General features: G+C 41.0%; 1 protein-coding gene across 3 annotated transcripts in view; it reads right to left on the minus strand.

Moving 5' to 3' along the window:
• TCF4 (transcription factor 4) overlaps positions 1 to 22,393 on the minus strand; it is a 345,040-nt gene that overhangs the window by 299,000 nt on the left and 23,647 nt on the right. The window lies entirely within an intron of this gene.

Genomic DNA, 22,393 nt, shown 5'->3' on the forward strand with positions numbered 1-22,393 from the left:
TCTAGCTCCAGTAACAAAACTTAATTATTTATGAAATTTGACAAGATTTATGAAAGAATCAAGGTTTAAATGGGTAAAAACGATATTATGGTATATTGCTCAGAGTATATATTGATCAAGAGATTTAAATTTAAACTGTAATTGAAAATAGAAAGAAACATACGAAATAAGGATATAATTTGCTGATAAATTTATTGTTAAGAAATGCATTCTGCGAGGGATGGGGGAAGTCCAATGGAAATTTGAAATGAGTTATTGAAATGGTCGTGTTTTTCTTTTTCCTTTTTTTCTGGTCTTTTTTTTTTTTTTCTTACTTTTTGATCTCTTTGTTATTTTTGTAAAAAATGTAATAAAAATTATTATAAAAAAAATAAAATAAAATTACAATGTGCCTATCCTATTTGGGGGCCGGTGGCTGGAAACCAGCTATAGTAAGCAAGTACCCAAAGTCTCAGGCCCAAGAATAGCATTAGCCAACTTTGTGTGAAAAGGTCATCTTGAAACAAACAAGGCTACAGAATCAGCGGCCCTCCAGTCTCCAACGGAGTCTGATGGGAATTGGGAGTCCAATGACAAGTGGAGGGTCATACGCTCCTCATTTCTGGCCTAAAAAGAAACAGACTGCCAGAGATTCAAGCACCAAGTCTAGACCGCAACATGTTCTCTGATCCCAACAAATCTATTCCCAATGACAAATTTATACAAATATTTATAATGCACTTCACTCACTGTCTCACAAGCCAAGACATCACCAAGAGGTTCTTTAATCACCTCTCCTGCAATAGGTACAGCAATTTCAGCAGGCTCCTTCCTTATTATGTTCACTGCCATGAGCCCACTGAGATACAGGGAAACAAGATTGAACAGATAATGTGGTACCTAAAGGAAGGCCTCTGTTGATGTTCACAATGGAGGAGAGAGAGGACTGAACTTGGTTCATGGGACCCAGTCAGTGGGTAGAGCCAACGCTGTTGACCCTTCAGCTTAGGTGAAAGTACGCTCAGTGTTAAAAACTGCCTGGCAACCATAGGCCTAAAGGTATCATAAAACACCTGTCCAGTCCTTACTTGCTAAATTGTCAATTATTCTAACATCCACACACACATTCCGCGAATAAATCCAAAGAGAGAGAAACCTGGTCCAACCACCAAGTTTTTCCCTACCCCTAATTCATTTTCATTTAAAAGACTTTATATACTACTTAATATTTTAACAAAACCTCCAGGCAATGTACACTCTAAAAAACAAGCAATGTAGCATTAAAACAAAAACACAACCTAAAATCAGTAAAATATACATATGAGCATATAAAAGCAAATTTTTAAAACAAAACAGAAATTCAAAAATAAAGAGGATCCCATCTTATGGGTCAGGAGAAAGCAGTCTTCACAAGGTGTCAGAAGCAACTGGTGGTTGTTGCTTCATGTTTGGCAGAGGGGAGCACATTCCACAGAACAGGGTTAACAGCAGAAAATGCCCATTTTCAAGTTACCACCCTATGATATTATGTAGGATACAGTGCCACAAGTAGAATTTCTCCAGAAGATCTAAGTGATCTTATAGGTCTACACAGCGGCAGGTGGTCTTAGAGGCAAAAGTTCTAACAGTTGTTTCAGTAGTAGTATCAGAAACGGCCATTTAAAATAACTAATTAATATTCTGCTCAGGTTTGCCTATACAACCCTAAATAATATCATCTTGCACCCTAAGAACAAACTATTTTGTTTTTCACACTGGGAAACTATAATAAACCAGGAAAAAAATATATTCCCTTAGAATAGCACAATCACCAAAATATACATGAGTGTGAGTCAGTTATTCCAAAAATACTTTCCATGTGTGGCAAATCAGATATGTATGCTGCCACAACATTTCAGGAGAATTAACAGATCTGAATTCTAGATTATGCATGTACAAATATGGAAGGCTACAATCCTATGCACGCTTCCTTAAAAGTAGCTCCTGTATAGGATTTTCTTCTGAGTAAGCATGCAAAGGCTTCTCTAAGCAAATTGTTCAATTTCTCAGAACTTTGGATTGCAAACAATTATAGTTGGCTTGGCTATTCATCACAATAGAGCTAGAATAAGGCTGCCAATGGCCACGAACATTCACCTTTCACGAACAAATCCTAACTCTCAATGGACAACTCTGAAATGTACTGAATTTTGCATTTTTTCATTCATTCACAGACACCACAGCTGGGATTCAAAGAGTTACTTTAGGTGTACCCAAGACACAGCACACACCCAAGAGGATTTTGAACACCTTCCTTTTTTCTTTTTCTTTCTTTCTTTCTTTTTTCTTTCTCTTTCTTTCTTTCTTTCTTTCTCTTTCTTTTCTCTCTCACTCTCCAAGAGACTGAATTCTATTATCAGAAACTGCTTTTGAAACTCCACTCAGTTTCCATGCAGCTGCTATCTGAGAAGTGTGAATGCAAAGCCCCCTTGGAGGCAGGACTAGTTTTGGAGTTCTTTGGACCCAGGCCCACATACATAATTTACCACTCTGAAGCCAGAAGAGTTGAATTTCAGTTTATTGCAGAAGCAATGGAAGCAGCGGAAGGCCTTATCTGCACTATATGCTTAAAGCAGTATCAAATTGGTTTAACGATCAATCCCTCTTCCTACTGAAATTTTGGTAATTGTACCTCCGGGAGGACAACTCTCGGAACCCTTTCCAAGCTATCCAAATGTGAAGAATTATGCTCAAGCCTTGCTATACTCTGCTGATTCAGATATCCGAACATCCAGAGTTCACCCATTTCTTTCCTTCCTTGTGCTTTGCTGATTGGCTGTAGCCATTTTTAGACAGAAGCCAGATTGGACAAATTGGAGCCTAGGAGAAATCAGACAAATCAAGTTTTTTGTTTGTCTCTCTTTTGCTGATTGGCTGCAGTCATTTCAGGAAGAAACCGTGGAGGGCTGGGAGAGATCGGACAAATCTCCAAAATGTTCCCATAGGAATCAATGGAAATCATGGACTGATTTATGTGAACGCTCATCTAATGAATGATTTCCAAGGACCACATTGTGTTCTGCAAGCAGGACCTGCATGTACTCTCCTATAATCCTCACTGAATTCAATAACATTTGAGTATACACATATAGGATTGGACTGTTAACCTTTTTTCCTACTGATGGCACATACCAAAAAGGCGACCTCAGAAGAGCCAACACGCAAAGGATCAACCAAGCTACCCTATTAATTTTATAACCATTGTGTGATTTGGAAACATGTTCTATATAAAACCATATCCAATGTAAAATATCTTTACTATGTAGCAAAACATAATTAAATCTGTGATCCTAATTCCACTTACCTGGGAGTAAGCCCAACTGAATTCAGTAGGACTTACTTCTGTGTAGGCATGTGCAGGACTACACCATAACTTTCCTAGTCTCCCACCTTCAAAAATATTTTCATCATCACGTGTAATTCTTTTGTAAAGGGCTGTTTATTTATTTATTGAAGAAATCGTTATGAAATCAGTACAAGTGGTTATAAAACTACTGCTTCTCATAAACTGAGCACCAGTATCAACTTCACAAGAAGTGACACTTCCTTGCCATCTATAAGGTGAGCTTTTAGACAGCCTAAGTGAAGGCTAGAAAAACTAAACTCGTTTGAATCGTCTTTCTTGCAAAATTACAAATGGAACAGAGAACAAGAGCTTTTTTTAAAGAAAATAAATGTTGAATTCTTTAAAAACCCTAGCAGCATGCAAATAATGTCATCCTAACTCACGAGTTTAAGAAGCATATTCCTGTAATTGTGCACAAAAGGCCAAAAAACAAGGAAGGAAAAAATTATAAATTAGCGATTTTTGCAGCCTTTTAATCTCACCATTTAAACTCACATTGATATTCAGCTCCACATTAACAGCCCTTACATTCAAAAATAGACATAACACTATCATAACATTTCATGTTTCAGCTTTTTTAAAAATAAGAATGTCAAGAAAACGCTCCTAGCAAGTGTTTCCATCAATCACAGTTTGTGAAGTGGGGTGGGGTGGGGAGAGAAAGGAGGAGAGGAGAATAGAAAAGGAACCACAAATCTTTTCTTGCGTGGGCTGAGGGGAGGGTTGTGTTCCAACTCCTGAGGAGAAACATTTACCAAAAGTTCTGTTCTGACTCCAGACAGCTGTGAATCCCTGGCAAATGAGAACAGGCTACATTTTTCTACAATAAATGTAGTTGCTTGTTGACCCATCACTCATCCAAGAATCCTCATCCAAGAGTTTGGGGAGGGGGGGATCAGAAGGGAGGGAGGGAAATCCCCCTGCAACTCCCCACTACTGGCAACTTTTATAGAGATGTTTAAGCTACTAGCAATTGTTTTTGGGTTCTGTAACTCAGCAATGGCATTTTTAAAATGTGCAAAGCCGAAGTCCGTGGAAATCCAAATGCAGGAAATATGAGAGAGGCACTCGGTACGATCCTAAGCAAGTTTAGACAGAAGAAAGTCCCACTATGTTCAATGAGACTTATTACTAAGAAGACCGCATACAGGACTGATGTCTCAGTGTGCAAAACTGTTAATGCAAGCCCCAAGGGTTTTAGTAGACACACCCCATTGATTTGTGAACCCAAGCATACCATGTGTCAATGGATGGAGAGGAGACCAGACCAGCACCACCACAGTAATTCAAAAGCATGCATACAGTTGGTGTCCATTGGTATTGGGCCCATGGGTAGGCAAACTAAGGCCCGGGGGCCGGATGTGGCCCAATCGCCTTCTAAATCCGGCCCGCGGACGGTCAGGGAATCAGTGTGTTTTTACATGAGTAGAATGTGCCCTTTTATTTAAAATGCATCTCTGGGTTATTTGTGGGACATAGAAATTCATTCTTTTTTTCTTCAAAATATAGTCCGTCCGTCCGCCCCCCACAAGGTCTGAGGGACAGTGGACCGGCCCCCTGCTGAAAAGGTCTGCTGACCCCTGGATTGGCAGATTTTAATCATGGAGCCAAAAGGGTCGTTGTGCAGCAAAAATGAATGTGTTGTAGGAATCCAAGCAAAAGAGCATACACAGCAAATATCAAGAGAAAGCACCTTGACAACGTGAGAGTGGGAACTTTTAGACACGCCCCCACCCCTTTGGTGGACTGCAGCTTTAAAAATGCTTCTTTGTCATTGGGCTCTATTGTCACACTAGTAAAAAAAATGGGGAGATCCAACTACATGGTTGTCAGATTCATGTGACTTTTTTGCATGCAAATGGCACACCACGCCCAGGATCACTGAAAAAGTAAAAGATTAAAAATAACAAACCTGAAGACCAGAATTAAAAATGAAGCGGAAACAATGCCAACTGTTGTAGATGCTGTATATGTCCTACACAAGACTTGGCATGCAAAAAAATGCAAAGCATTTTTTATCTTAAGAATACCTATCATTTTACAACAGCATTATAATCTTATAAAATCTGGTGGACCCTCAAGGTCAGGGTATAAAGTTACTACCCCAGTGATAACAGCCTCAACCCTTGTGAACCAAGAGAAAACAAGAACAAAAAAATCCTGCTCTGTTCGTAAGAGGACACCAAGAATCAGCAAGAATCAGCAACTGAAGGAGATGGCCAAAATCCTCTGTTGATTTTATTATAACCATTGCCATTATATGTGTCTTACAATCCACTCTGAATCTTCTATGTGATGGCTGCGAATGTGAAACAGCTATAGTAACAATAACACCCCAAAATCCTGCATCTCCCATTCCATCAAGGACACAGGCCCTTCCTATCTTTTTTTCCTTATGTTAGCTCCACTTATCTGGTTTGCTGTGAGAGTTATTATCATGTGATCAGTATTTCAGAAGATAAATAGGCCTTTGTTGAATTAAGTTTGTTCACATTTCAACCCTAAACCAACATCTGGTGCTCTCAGTGTCCAACACATTGCTCATTAACTTCCAGCACACACATTATTTTCTACCGAGACACACACCAGTGACTAGGTTGAAAATACTGTGGAAAAAGAAATGCGCTGGACCATTTAGACTGTTTTTATACATAGCTCAATGGGCACAATGGCGCTGAATACAAGGCTGCCGCTCAATTGAAGTGTTCCACTGTCATCAGAAACAGCTGCAGAACCCCAGAGTCTGAAATGCAGTCTTCCCATTCAAGCTCATTTCTTCCATTGTTACTTATAATGTGATCTAAAGGAACATTTGCAGGATTTCATAGAAAGTTTAAATGTTGTTTGATGAGAGCCATTAGATATTTAAATCTGAAAAACGAATGACATACAGTAGGCAAGAGATGCAATCACCACACACCTAAACTGGAGCAGAAAACTTCATGGCTATTATCCTGCTCTTGTTTGTGGCTAATATTTGTAATGGAGAATGTGGCACAGTAATGTCAATATTCATTTCCATGAGTGAGGGGCAGGGGAGGGGGAAGGAAAGCTCTAAACCCTCAGGATGCTGGCCTCTTGTCCCAGTTCCACTCTATTTAAATTGAACGCAGGCTGGTTTGGAAAATGCCCAGTGAAGAAACATTTTATTATTTGTTATTATTTTATTTATTGAGCTTGTTGGTCACTTTAATCTTGCTCATGGCAACCCAAACCAAACAAACAGACAGAAAACAAACAAAGCCACCGAGATACATTACAACGAAGAGGAAAAAGAAAGCCACTGTAAAAATCCCACCCACTGCTAAAAGGCCACAGATAGGACAAGGGCCTGGTTATAGAGGAAAGCTTTTCTGCCTGACACCTAAAGATATATAATGGTGGCGTCAAGCAAACTTCTCTGGGGAAAGCATTAGACAAATGGGGAGCTAACACAGAAAAGGCCAGTTCTTGTGTGGCCACTCTCCTGAGCCCTCGTGGAGAGGGCATATGAATAATGTATTCTGTATCTATTATACTTTTATTTCATAGATTAGTACAGTGGTTCTTGGGATTTTTTTCTCTGGGCCAAATAAAAATTTGCTCATTTTTATTGATAAGAAATACACTGGAAAACAGAAAAGAAACAACTCCTAGCAGTGCTTGATTGATAACAGAACACAACTAACTCATATATATTGTGGGACATCCAAAAAGTATAAAACAATGCTGTTACATAACAACATGAATCATCCCCACTCAGGTGAAGCTCTTGCTCTCATTTTGAAAAATATATTCTCTATATTCTGCAAATAGATATATACTATACTAAAATATACTACACTCAAATGTTTAAATATTTGATTGTCCTTAAATCTTCCCACTACACTTGCCATATTCTCCTGCCACATCAGTGTGGCATGCAACGCCCTTTGAAAACCACTGGATTAGTGAGCATGTAGCACAGACGAGGGTGGGTAGCATCCTATTAATACAATTCACAACGGCATATAATATCTTCAGATTCGCTATCTGGCACTTAAGTATCTTACTTGGTTCTTCTAGCGCAGAAATGGTGGTGTGCGGTCCTCCAAGTCTTACCTTCTGACCCCTCCCCAGCCACACTCCTTCTCCCCAGGCCTGCTACACCCCCTCCTGTCTGGTTAGAATGCATAATTGAACTCTTACACTTTTCATTTTCTTGGATGGAGGATGGAGGATGGAGGATGGCTGAGTGTTCAAAGATAAAATTAACATTAGCTGCTCTGACCACTTTGGCTCTGGCCCCAGCCAACCACCAGCTTGTGTCTTCTAAAAGATTGCCTAGAAGGAATAGCAGCCGTTAGGCTGAAAAGGATTCCCCATCCTTGTTCTGGGCCCTCCAACTCCATGACTTAAAAAGCACCAGTGCTATCATAAAGAGTGAAGCCAAGCATCAGTAAACTCCAGAAAAACTGTTTTGCAGCAGGATTGTACTAAACAACCCATCACACAAAATCTCAGCATTTTGCTTTCACAAACTCTCTTGAGTCTAGCTATTATTGCTGGCCAGACGTCGAAGCTGAAAGCTAGCAATGAGATACTTTTAGGGTGGTGAAAGGAAGTTTAAAAGGCCCTGGGAATGGCTGCAACTCAGCAATTGTGCATACTGTATACATATTGCAAAGGTATACATGCAAAAGGCCCCAGATTCAGTACTCAGCATTTCCAGGAAGGGCTGGGAAAGACCCATACAGGTCACTGAAAGCAATGTAGTGTAGACTATGAGAGACTGTCTGATTTGGTATACGGCTGCTTCCTATGGAGATGGGCCACATGTCTTACAACCAGGATTTTGACTTTTCTCCTCTTCCCCTCTACTTACCCTTCAACTTCAGCTGAGTCTCAGTTGCTTGGCAGCTCACCCTCATGTCGGGGTGGGGGGTGGGGAGTGATCAGAAGATTAAGAGCTTCTCAACCATAAAGTATTTATGTCAGTTGGATGTAGGTTAACTAGTGCCACTTGCAGAAATTTGATTGCTTATAATCAGTTTTCCCAGCATGGCAGTAGATGAAAATTGAATATGGAAAGGACCACTGCATTTCATCCGTTTACTTACAATGTGTTTTTTTTAAAAAAGAAGTTAATTGATTATAATTGAATTTCAAAGCAAGTGTCATTGGCACAATGGAAAAGTTAACTTCAAATTACAAAAATATCTTAAGGCTTCTGTCAGTTACCTTTATATTCAAGATGCCTTACTGAATCCATGAGTAAAATGTCCCACATTATAGAAGGTTACTTTCATGATTCTACATAACCCTTCTTATGCAGAATTTTTACGTTTCTTAAGATCCTTCCAAATGCCATCTATATACTAAGCGAGACATTATTCCAAGCTGCCAGTTAATTAACACCTGTGTATAAGTGGCTTTCAGGAAACAGAAGATATTTATCGTTGCATTTAAGGTGTTCCATCATAAACCCTCAAGGGCAACCGCCCACTGTCAGTTTATTACACTTGGGAATGACCAGAACAAAATGTATTCACTAGGAGATCAAAGCAAATATGCCTTCTCAGAGTCATTTTGCATACCAAGGCAAGGGAGACACTTAGAAAGAAATTTATTAAGACTAACAGTGTGAACCACAAATGGCAATTCATTATCTTTGTGCCTATGCATTTTTATATTTTATATATATATATATATATATATATATATATATATATATATATATATATGCAGGTTTTGGTGTCTTCGGGTGTCTTCCCGTGTAAGAGTCGGGGTGTCTGTGCGACGTTTCGACGAGGTCTCACTCGTCATCTTCAGGCTGGTGCTTTCGGCTTCTTGTTACTGGAACAGAGCAGAATCTGGTGTTTGAGTTCCTATAAATACTGTTGAGGGGTGTGGTGTATAGCCTCCAACGTTCTGGGCAGAGAGGAAGTTCCTAGATTAGTGTGCCTTTTCTTCTTTTGTTCCTTAATTACTTGAGGGATATCTTGAGTGATTTCATGAGTGATATTCTGAATACCACTGGGTGGGTCATTAAGTGTAGATTAGTTGCTAAAGCTTTCGTGTCTTGACCTCTTGAGCTTGTGAAGAGTTTTTCTGAGAAGATGGCTGTGCTGCATTTAGTTGTGCTCTGGCTTGGCTTCGTGTATAGGGGCGAGCTGTGGTTTTGTGCCTTGTGCCAGCCAGATCTGTGTAGGGATTGCAGGGGGGTGCAGCATCCGGAGGTGCCACTATAGTTTGGCTACTGGATGGAGTCTGTAATATGTCTGTGGAGAGGGTCTGGGTTTGGGTCTGGTGTGGTTGATTGGTGACGGCGTTCTGTGTGCCTCTGGTTCTGGTGTCGGTTTTTGTGGGGAGGGCTAATTTCCAGATGTCTGGCAGGCGGGACGTGTCGTCACGCTTGTTCATGTTGTGAGGGTGTTTCTCTATCTCGATGGCTTCCATGATTATTCTCTTGTGGTGATGTTCCATGTTAAAGAGCAATTTGGAATCTGCAAAATTAATTTCGTGTCCTGTTTCTTTCATGTGTTGGAAAAGAGAGGAAGTTTTTTCTTCTTTTTTGACGGCATTCTTGTGTTCTGCGATACGTGCATTTATTCGTCTGTTTGCTTGTCCAATGTACGTGGCTGGGCAGACTTTGCAGGGTATTTCATAGACCCCTTGGTTTTCCAGCTGGATTTTGTCTTTTGGGTTTCTGAGGATATTGGCTATTTTTTGGTTGGTGCAGAAGGCTGTTTTGATATTGTGTTTATGGAGGATTTTGCTGATTTTGTCTGTAGTGCCCTTGATATAAGGAAGGAGGGCCATGCCATTGTTTTCTTCTGTGTCTTGGTTTTTGGGGGGTGTTTCTTTTTGGATTAGCTTCGTAACCCTGTTTTTCTGGTATCCATTGGCGATTAACACATTTGAGAGATTCTGTAACTCAGTTGTCAAGTGGTCTTTGTCAGCCAGGCGTTTGGTTCTGGAGATGAGAGTCTTGGCTACGGAGTTTATTTGTGCAGGGTGGTGGTGTGATTGTGCATGTAAGTAGCGGTTGGTGTGTGTTTTTTTCCGGTAGATAGTGTGTCCTAGGGAGCCATCAGGTTTTTTGTAGATTAGGACGTCAAGAAAGGGGAGTTGGTTGTTGTCTTCTATTTCCATAGTGAATTGTATTTTGGGGTGTAGGCTGTTGAGATGTGTGAGGAAGCTATCTAGTTTTTCTTTCCCGTGTGGCCAAATTACAAAGGTGTCGTCAACATATCTGAGCCAAAGTTTGGGTTTGTGTTCTGACTTGTCTAAAGCATTGGTTTCAAAGTGTTCCATGTACAAATTTGCGATGACCGGTGAGAGGGGTGATCCCATAGGTGCTCCTTCTATCTGTTTGTATCTTTGTCCATTGTGGATGAAGTACGTGTTGGTTAGGCAGTGGTTGGTCAGGTCCAGGATGTATTTGGGGGGGTTGTATTTGTTTTGAATGGCTGTCAAGGCTTCATTAATGGGCACTTGAGTGAAGAGAGATACAACATCGAAGCTCACAAGTAGGTCATCGGGATGTAGGTATTGCTTCTTTATTGTTTCTATGAACTGGAAGGAGTTAGTAACGTGTGAAGCGATGGATTCTGCATAGGGCTGAAGTTGCTTAGCGAGAAATTTAGCGAGATTTTGTAGAGGTGAGCCTATGGAGCTGACTATTGGTCTGAGTGGTGTTCCTTCTTTGTGTATCTTGGGGAGACCGTAGAGTTTGGGGCATCTGGAAGATTTTTCTCTGGGGATGATTCTTAGCTGGATTTCTTCACTGATAGGAGAGGCTTTTATTTTGGATTTGGTGGTTTTTTCCAGATAGGTGGTGGGATCTGTTTTTATAGGTTGGTAGGTAGGGTCTTGGAGTAGATTTGATAGTTTTGCTTGGTAGTCTGATGTGTTCATCACAACAGTGGCGTTGCCTTTGTCTGCTGGGAGAATGATTATGTTGTTGTCTTTCCTCAGGTTGGTGAGTGCTTTCTGTTCTTCTTTGTGTAAATTGCTTCTGGGTGGTTTGCTGGAGCAAAGGATGTTGGTGACTTCAAGTCTGATTTTATTGGCTTCATCTGGGTCGATTTTGGTCAGGCTAGCTTCGACTCCGCATATGATGTTTTCCGTGGGGATGCGTCTGGGGGCGACTGCAAAGTTGAAACCTTTGGAGAGTACTTTGGTTTCAGTTGGGGTGAGGATCCTGTCTGATATGTTATGTACTGTTTGTTTCATGGGTTGTTGTGGAGGGTGGCTGGGTTTCTGGCGTTTCTCTAGTTTGTAGAGTTTGTTGGTGTGTCTGTCTGTCTTGTGTGAGGTCTCAGTTTCAGCTCTCCAGACGGCTAGTTGTTTGCATTTGTCCCAGAGTGCAGGGTGGATTTTGTTACATAGTTTGAGGTGAAGAGTGAGCAGATCTTTGTTGGTTTGGTTTAGTAGGTATCTTTTCTTATGTATTTCGTTTCTGATTAGGGATAGTTCAGTTCGTTTCAGGATCCTTTCGGTAGCTGGGGTTTTAGAGTGGAATTTAAGTTGGAAGCATGTGGGAGTTAAGTTGTTGTCTCGGCAGTTGCGTAGGAACAGGAGATCACATAAGATGGTGGCTCTTCGGATTTCTAGTTTCTCGTAGGTTCTTGTCAGCTGGAAGGTTTCCTCCCCGTAGAGGTGAGATATTTGCTTTCGTAGATTTTCACGGGTACAGGAATGCAGGTTTTGGTGTCTTCGGGTGTCTTCCCGTGTAAGAGTCGGGGTGTCTGTGCGACGTTTCGACGAGGTCTCACTCGTCATCTTCAGGCTGGTGCTTTCGGCTTCTTGTTACTGGAACAGAGCAGAATCTGGTGTTTGAGTTCCTATAAATACTGTTGAGGGGTGTGGTGTATAGCCTCCAACGTTCTGGGCAGAGAGGAAGTTCCTAGATTAGTGTGCCTCTTCTTCTTTTGTTCCTTAATTACTTGAGGGATATCTTGAGTGATTTCATGAGTGATATTCTGAATACCACTGGGTGGGTCATTAAGTGTAGATTAGTTGCTAAAGCTTTTGTGTCTTGACCTCTTGAGCTTGTGAAGAGTTTTTCTGAGAAGATGGCTGTGCTGCATTTAGTTGTGCTCTGGCTTGGCTTCGTGTATAGGGGCGAGCTGTGGTTTTGTGCCTTGTGCCAGCCAGATCTGTGTAGGGATTGCAGGGGGGTGCAGCATCCGGAGGTGCCACTATAGTTTGGCTACTGGATGGAGTCTGTAATATGTCTGTGGAGAGGGTCTGGGTTTGGGTCTGGTGTGGTTGATTGGTGACGGCGTTCTGTGTGCCTCTGGTTCTGGTGTCGGTTTTTGTGGGGAGGGCTAATTTCCAGATGTCTGGCAGGCGGGACGTGTCGTCACGCTTGTTCATGTTGTGAGGGTGTTTCTCTATCTCGATGGCTTCCATGATTATTCTCTTGTGGTGATGTTCCATGTTAAAGAGCAATTTGGAATCTGCAAAATTAATTTCGTGTCCTGTTTCTTTCATGTGTTGGAAAAGAGAGGAAGTTTTTTCTTCTTTTTTGACGGCATTCTTGTGTTCTGCGATACGTGCATTTATTCGTCTGTTTGTTTGTCCAATGTACGTGGCTGGGCAGACTTTGCAGGGTATTTCATAGACCCCTTGGTTTTCCAGCTGGATTTTGTCTTTTGGGTTTCTGAGGATATTGGCTATTTTTTGGTTGGTGCAGAAGGCTGTTTTGATATTGTGTTTATGGAGGATTTTGCTGATTTTGTCTGTAGTGCCCTTGATATAAGGAAGGAGGGCCATGCCATTGTTTTCTTCTGTGTCTTGGTTTTTGGGGGGTGTTTCTTTTTGGATTAGCTTCGTAACCCTGTTTTTCTGGTATCCATTGGCGATTATATATGCAGGTTTTGGTGTCTTCGGGTGTCTTCCCGTGTAAGAGTCGGGGTGTCTGTGCGACGTTTCGACGAGGTCTCACTCGTCATCTTCAGGCTGGTGCTTTCGGCTTCTTGTTACTGGAACAGAGCAGAATCTGGTGTTTGAGTTCCTATAAATACTGTTGAGGGGTGTGGTGTATAGCCTCCAACGTTCTGGGCAGAGAGGAAGTTCCTAGATTAGTGTGCCTTTTCTTCTTTTGTTCCTTAATTACTTGAGGGATATCTTGAGTGATTTCATGAGTGATATTCTGAATACCACTGGGTGGGTCATTAAGTGTAGATTAGTTGCTAAAGCTTTCGTGTCTTGACCTCTTGAGCTTGTGAAGAGTTTTTCTGAGAAGATGGCTGTGCTGCATTTAGTTGTGCTAAATATATATAATATAATATATATATTATTGCGCAACATCCAATGACATGCAACCAAACTTCTGCTAACATGGTGAGACCTCTCCTTCCGTTCCTCCCCTCTGCAGTTCCCCTAGCACCCTTCCAAAACTACCCTAGAAGCCCGGGCTCTCATAAAAGCATCTGATTTTGTTCCTGGCCCCCAGATTCTGAGCTTTCATTTTTATACCTATATATGCCCCCAGCCTCCTAGAAAGAAAGGTATTGGGCAAAATGCTGAAGGACATTCTATGTGATTTCTTTGAAATGAGAGTGGGGTGTCCATCTTGTATATTTTTCATGGTACTGAGGAATGTTCCATTATTAGACAGCAACAGACCTGTCAGTGTGTTTGTATGCACATGTGATCCCAATAATCAGAACCAGTAGGACAGAGTACACTTCCCATTTATATGCACATTATCTATACATTTATATACCAGCTTTTCTTCCAGTGAGCTCAAGGTGGTGTACATGGCTCCCTCCCTCATTTTATACTCACAGACACCCTGCGAGGTAGGTCAGGTTAAGAGACAGTCACTAACCCAAGGTCACCCTGTGAGCTTCATGGCTGGGTGGGGATCCAAATCTGGTATCCCAGCTCATAATCCAACACTCTTAACAATTACACCACACTGACCTCTCAACTTTAAGAGATTTTGTAAGCATCGATAAGAGTGGCCTAACAAGTCAAAGCAACCAGCCATGTTGGATGGACCATAACGCTGACCATTCAGCTGCCTAAATGCCCCACAGTGTAAACTGGAAGTGGAATTTGATCTTCTCCCTTTATTTTTTTCAAATGCTTGTGATGGAGGGGGGAAAAATCCATGGTGCATTCTGTCCTTTTTCAGTAAGTTATATCAATAATGTCTTTCACTAACTGCATTAGAGAGCAATTACAGCATAATGGCTGTCTAAATCCATTATCAGCGTACACTTAACCTTTCAATATTTAAAGATAATACTTAATTTGAGTAAATTAACGGACTGCGCATGAGACCAAACATATCTATTTAGCTTCTGGTTTTCCACCAGTGATATTTCTCTTTAGATCACAACTCCTCCGATAAGGAGGCTTAGTTAACAATGTTCTCCTTTGCACTTCAAAAGGAGGTTAATACAAGAAAAACTACAAATGAAATTCAGTTTTCTTATTAACTGCCGCATCCACCACTGTCACTATTAGCATTGCTTTTAATCCTACAAATAATTTCTGATCATTTACAGGGAAGATTTGCATTTAATTGTCTACCTTCCTCTTCCTTTTTGTTAAACAGCTAATCATAAAAACGCCACTGTTTCTAGAGATGAATTCACATCTTTTCATCTCCTTGCCAGGATATATAGCAACATTTACAGAGAACAGCATTTTCAACAGAATGCCCAATATATTCAATATTTTCAGTAATGGGGATTTATGAATATGAACATTATGCTGGCTTCAGATATCTATTTTAAGAAACTATAAAGAGTAGTGAGAAAGAGTTGTTACTCAGCTGATAACCGAGCTGCCCATACTATCTGTCTGTCTGTCTGTCTATCTATCTATGCACATGCAACAGACATTGTAAAGTGATTGTGAGTCATCATATGTGCCTATCTAATAACTTATATTGATATATTCTGTCATATAGTGTGTACCTTTTGATTCAGGGAGCTTGTGCAGAAGAACTGCTAGGCAGATAACTTCTGAAGCCCAAGTATTAGATCAGAACTGGGAAACAAGACAGCATATTAAACCCACTTTAAACCATGGCTTCATGTCCTGATTTGTTCAGAATTCACTAACCATTGCTTGCTGGTGAGGACGTAATGGGACTTCCTGTTCTGTTTCCTAGGTTCCATGAAGGAAGGAATGAAGTTCCTGTGTGTGGGTGCATGAGGCTCACATGTCTTTCATGGTCCAAAGAACCCTGCATGGGTAATGGAATTCTCTCCTTCCTTCCCTCTAACTCTCTTCACAGTGCTTACCATTCCCAAGCCAATATATGATCATTTGAGTAGAGTCATGTTAATTGCTTCTTAGTGGAGGGTGTAACACTGCGTAACACTGAAGCAGTTTGGTGCAAGTTTACCACCAACTAAGTACAGTACTGTACTACAAAGTAAAGAAGCAGCTGTAAATACTGCTTTAGAAAGAGCCTTTTGTTGTTATTTCTCAAAAAGTTATTTAAAGGTCAGATATGAAAAGGAAAACAAAATATACACTTATGTTGCAGTCTCACAATTCTGTTAAAAGAAGAACAACTTGTGATGTGGTTTCTACAGAGAATGGGGAAGACTGAGAGAGAACAACACTATAGGGTTCTCTGGGTGATTTTAAAGCAAATAAAAACTTTAAAAGCGGAGGGTGGGCAAAAACCCAGAGCCCATGCTTAGTGCTGCTACATGAATAAGTTTAAGATCTATATAAATTGTTCAACAAAAATGGCTGCATTTTGGAAGCTACCACTGCTCTGGAGTGGAATGCAAAGTGATGTGATGTTGGTTATAATGAAACACTGAACTGCAAGCTTGGAAGTTATCAGAACCACACGAAAAAACCATACAAACACTTCTGAAGACTTCAAAATCAGAAACAGTCTGAGGAAATGAATGATCTATCCAGGTTAGAAAATTTGGTGACCACAGCTGCTAATTCAGGAAATTTGAATTTCAAGTGAAAAGCCACCAGAACAGTGGATCTTCTATCAACCTGGGATCCATATACATCTCTCAACACAACCTTGCCCTTTACCTATCAATCATTGGCTTAACAGGCAAACTGAACATCACATTTAAAATTGTTAAGTGAAATATATAAGTTGAGACTACCAAATTGTATGTCAAGAATAACAAAACTCTGATATAACTGGTTGTGAATTTATGCTAAATATTTTTGGTGTGAAAGTACAGCATACACAGCCATCCCTGTTTACAAGATTCCTCTTCAATCCTAGCATTTTCTGAAACTTTCTTTCAACCCAAGGTCCTCTTTCTTAACATATGCAACAGACTGCTGTAGTTACCAGTTACCAGTGCAGATCTGAAAGGAAGTGCACTCTATCAATAGTACTGGGAGACTGCAACCCAGACCTCTCAGAAAGACCATAGCAGAAATGAGAAGAGTAACCTGGCCTCATCCACCTGCCAGTGATAGTGCAGCTGCAAAAATCATTGCTTTCCTCTCCCCTCCAGGTTCCCTTTCCCCCATTTGTGGCATATAGATCAGACTGTGAGCTTGTAGGAAAGGAATGTCTTATGTTTTAGGATCTGAACAGTACTAAGAAAATTAAAGGTGCTTAGTTGCTTAGTAAATATTAAATCTTCACTGCCATTGTGCTAGAGCCACAACTCAGCAGCAATTCTCAGTTCCATGCAGAGATTTGAGTGCTTGCGAGTTCTGCTGTTGCCTGCAATAATCTGTAGATCGGAGTGACATCTCACATTGATTAATAGGGTATCTCTGACTTCTCCTATACCCATGCACAGGGAAACAGTTCCCTCACAACTCCCTAAACCAAATTGTGATGATGGGCAATAAAAGTGCAGTCACCACAAATGTAATGGATTAATGAGGGTCCACAGCCAGGTAGCATTCAACATACACAAGTCTTATTTAGTGGTTAAGATGTACCCATCAGACTCAGAACTCTTAAACTTCCCTGGAACCTCCAAAGGGATATCCCCTCTGCAGTTTGAGAATGACTCCTTAAAGGGAAAGAACTAATTTTCATCCTTCAGAGGGTAGGACCCTTCAGATATCACTTTAGATAAAAAAGCTACTGACTTAAACAACAGTATTTCAAGTGACTGAACAAGAAATGCACTTTGCACATGAACAGCATGGCAATATCACAAACAACTCCGATGGTACAGCAAGCCTCAAGGGAGCCTAAGGAAAAGAGAAGGCTATTTCTGCATGGCTGGAATAAAGATAATTACTGGTTGGTCTTCTGTTTGTGACCATCAGAAATGTTACCTTAATTTGCCTTTAATGACCAATAATCTCTTTTAGTATATGGCTTTTAAAACTGTTATTATTCAGCTTGATCTATGGCTATAATGGAGCAGAACTGAACTGTGGGTGTAATTAAAATAAGTCCCTGTAAAAGTGGAGAACGTAGTACGTTGCTAATGTGCAAATGACTAAATAACTTAATTACGTGAAATGAAGTGCACTTATAAACACAGATGCTTAAGCTGAATCATGATAATGTTGTGTATATGAATATATTCTTTTAAAAATCTGTTTATTAACCAAAGGGGAGGCCAAGGAAATACAAATGCTCGTAAGTTATGAAAATAATGATGGGTTTTTCATTACTAGTTAACAGGAGGCTTAGAAAAATCCCATCACTGAACATCTTAGAGAAGAAATATCCTTTGTACTGCTACTCCTTCCATGAAAATCTCATTTTTTAAAGACTTCTTTAACATATGGAATAAGGAAAACACCTGAATGCTAAGCACATTTAATTTACAAATATGCCATCACTGATGTCAATGGCCAGGATCTACAGTGCTGCTTTAGGAGTTCCTAAGGAGCTAGGCATTCCCAGTGGGATTTTTCAAAAACCTTTTTTCTTTGAACCGCTGACCCCTGTGCCATAAAGCAAATTGCTTTTGAAACTCCATGGGGACACGTGTGTGTGTGTGTGTGTGTGTGTGTGTGTGTGTGTGTAGGTGTTTGGGGGCAGGGGGCAGGGGGCAGGGGCTGAAATTTGAGAAATGCAAGTCCTAAGCTCCTTTGGGCACATGAAACTAGCTGCACGGTACTTGGAATCCTAGCCAATTTCCAAACAATGTGTTTGGAATGAGAGGACACAGTTTGGACTTGTGGGGCTGGCCCAAACTGAACAAAAGACCCTTAAAAAGTTTTTATAGTGAGAGGGTGGGGAGGGGTATTACTCAGAAGGGTGGCGGGAATGGGTGATTAGCTGATAGGTGTGGGAAACCTGTTGACGACTGTTAATGACTGCAATAGGTCTTACAGGAAAAAGCAAGGGGTGAGATGGCTAAAAATAGCTTTATCATGTATAATGAGATAAGAATCCAATGTCTCTATTCAGACCAGTCTCTCCATGGTTTTAAGTTTGGTAATGAGTTGCAATTCAGCAACTTCTCTTTCCAGTCTATTTCTGAAATTCTTTTGTAATAAGCTATAATAGGACAGCTACTTTGAGATCTTGTATAGAATGTCCTGGGAGACTGAAGTGTTCTCCTACTGGTTTCTCTGTCTTGTGATTCACCCTTCTGAGTAATACCTCTCCCCATCCTCTCACTATATATAAGTGTCTGGTGACTTCTGTTTCAGTGTATCTGAAGAAGTGTGCATGCACACGATAGCTCATACCAATAACAAACTTAGTTGGTCTCTAAGGTGCTACTGGAAGGAATTTTTAAATTTTGTTTCAACTACAGCAGACCAACACGGCTACCTACCTGTAACTAAAGTTATTTGAGACAACTTACAGCACTCATTGTCTTCTATTACTTCCACGTGAGCAATATATATCTCACACTTGCCACGTTCTTTAGATCCCACAGAACTGTGAAAGTTCTTTAGAGAGGTCAGGGTGGAATAAACAGCCGCCTCAGTTTACTACTGAAGTTAGCGGGGAAATTCCTACTAACTTCATTAAGAGGCAGATTAGATTCTGACACTGAAGGAAAAGAACATAAAGTGCACTTGATTCAAAAACAGACTGTGGCTTAACCGTGTCCCATTTGAGAGTGTCATGCTGAATATGAGAAGCTGCACAAATCACTTACAGAATTCCAAGTGTTCATTGATTCATCCATATTCATTCTTCCTCTCTCTGCCACTGTGCCCTCGCTGTAGGTGAATGTAGCATAAGCATGTGCATGATGAGGAAATGAATAAGACAAATTTCTGGATGTGATTTTGAAGGAGGCTTCAACCAAATGAGCAACACTGAAATGCACACTTCTGATTTTTACAATGGAAGATAAAACGGGTGATGTCCTCCAAGTGGCAGATTTGCAAATCTGCCACACACAAGAAGAAGAAGAAAGAGCACCAGCGATCTCTTCTTATCAGGAAGCAAGGATGCTCCGCCCTGCCTTGTCCACAGTGAAGATGCTCTGAGCAGTTCTCTGACTGGTGTCTTCCTCATGCTTGCATTTATATTTAGATTTATATAGTTAAAGAAGCCATGAGTGTGAGCGGACTTCTTTTTCCACACTGCATATTTATGCATATTCTGGACTTTCATGAGTTACTTACAGTAAGTTTCTGCGGGATAGGAAGACCAGTCTCTAGCTCTCCTGACTTACAAGTTAGATTATGTCCCTGGACATTTCTCTACAGGATAAAGTTCTCAGAAATATGTAAGTTCTCCATGAACGAGTGTGTGTGTGTGTGTGTGTGTGTGTGTGTGTGTGTGTACACACACACACACACACACACACACACACACACACACACACGGCCCTCTGTGATTTAGTATGGCTGAATTTATAATTGTAACTAATCAGTTAAAGTAGCAAAGTTAATCAACCTAAAGGGCTTTAATTGACTCACAGACATATGAAGCACAGATCTACTCTCTAACAATTACTTATTTGGAAAATAAGCCAGCACAGCACACCAAGAGGATAACATGCTTCATCCATTTTTTTTTTATTTCTGTGGTGTGTCTTTTACATTGTAAACCTAAGGGACAGGGACAGGGGTGGTTTTGTTTTTTTTTAATTATTGCTCAACTGGGAAAAGAACACTATAAATAAATACAGACCTAAAGGGCAGTACACAAGGACTGCTACACATGAGCATGGGTCAATCTGACTTTTGCTACCAGGCAAAGTTCAAGGTCTTAGTATTAGTATTGCCTTGCTTGGCAGGGGGGTTGGACTCGATGGCCCTTGTGGTCTCTTCCAACTCTATGATTCTATGATTCTATGAATACAATTAGTATTGCCATGCAATGTCTATGCTGTACTTCTGAACAGTCAAACTTTCACTGTGGCAATGCCTGTGCTTTAGAACTCTGTGCCCACTAACATCAGGCAGGTACCCTGTTTCAGATGCCTGCTAAATTCTTATGCTTCGGCAAGACTATCAGGGCCAGGGAGGTGGCTGATGCTTCCCTGCGAGAGGGGGTGTCCCTGCCTGCTTGAAGGAGGCAGTGGTAAAACCACTCCTCAAGAAACCCTCCCTCGATTCAGAAAATCTAAGTAATTAGATTGGCAATCAGTCAGTTGCCAACCGCCCCTTCTTGGGCAAGGTTATTGAGCGAGTGGTCGCAAACCAGATCCAAGCGCTCTTGAACAATCCAAGTACAGCTAAAGCACTCTGAAGCTTATCGCTTATGATTCCCAAATAACGAATGTTATTTATTAATTTATTGCACAATCCTAGCCAGTAAGCCCTACTGAATCCAATGAGGAAAGTGGGGTTAGGATTGCAGCCTAATTTATTACATTCATATCCCACTTTCTTCATACAAGGAACTCAGGGTGGCGTACATGGTTCCAGTGTTTGAAACTCCCTTTATTCTAGGCAAATTTTGCAACAGGGAGTTTAATTAATGCAAGCAGTTTCTCAGCTCTGGGAGCAGTACTGCGCCTAAGATTTCAAATTAAAACTGTAGACTGGAAGGAAAGGAGGACCTTTTTCTGCCTCCCCACTTCCAGCTACTCTCTGAAGACTGGAGAAGAGACCCTCTTAAAAACAGTGGGGAGGCGGACAGTGGAATGACTAGACTATGTGAAAAATGAACATAGTATTTTAGCTGCAGTTCATTCATTTTCAGCTTTGTATTCTTGTTATGAAAAAAGCATGCCTAGACATTCCATAACCTAGGTTTAAGGTGTCATTTAGCTCCTAGCTTTCATATCTCAGTTTCTAACACTGCATGGTTCCTTCCACCTCTATCTTCTCTTCATGACAACCCCATGACGTACATGAGGCTGAGAGAGAGAGAGACTGGCTCAAGAACACCCATTGAGGTTCATGGGAGGGAGAGATTTAAACCCTGGTCTTCACAGTCCTAACATGTTTAACTGTCATTAGCTTTCCCCAGGTGAAGATGTCTCATTTTCAGAAATGTCATCTGATATTTTTTGCACATTACATTACCCACCCAGCCTTCTGGTGCTTTGGTTGATTTCTAGTCTATTGACCTGAGGAGGATGTCAAGAAGAGGATGGCAGGAGTGAGGCCTTGATGCTAGACCACTGCTAGGCCTGCTCCTCCTATCCAAATCCCTCCTGTTTCTGCCACTTATGTTATAGGTGATACATGAGATACAGCTTAATGAATTAGAGGCAGCCATCTGGTAAGAGGCCAACAGCAGAATCAGGCAACTGCCTCACAGTAACCACTTTTAAACTGTCTGAGTAACACCTCCAAACCTATGGGCTTGCAGGCTCCAGCTGTGCAACCAAATAGGCATTACCATCCTAGGCCAGTGCTCAAACTACAAGGGGGAGAGGGAAGTGGAGTTTCAGCCCCAGCATCTTTTGTGACAGCCCCCTTAAGCTGCTGCTTTTCCCTAATGGACACACCAGAAATAAAGTACTGCCCTATGCTCCACTGAGCATCTGCTTTATGATGGGATCAAGGTAAGAAAACACATGGTCCCCAATCAGAGCAGCCATAGCTCAGTTGGTAGAGCATGAGACTCTTAATCTCAGGATTGTGGGTTTGAGCCCCACGTTGGGTGAAAGATTCCTGCATTGCAGGGGACTGGACTGGACGATCCTCGTGGTCCCTTCCAATTCTTTGATATAGGACGCTTAAAAACTGCCACTGTGCCTTAGGTGA

Source organism: Podarcis vaucheri, assembly GCF_965113315.1.
Source record: "Podarcis vaucheri genome assembly, chromosome: 11".
Taxonomy (NCBI): Eukaryota; Metazoa; Chordata; class Lepidosauria; order Squamata; family Lacertidae; genus Podarcis; species Podarcis vaucheri.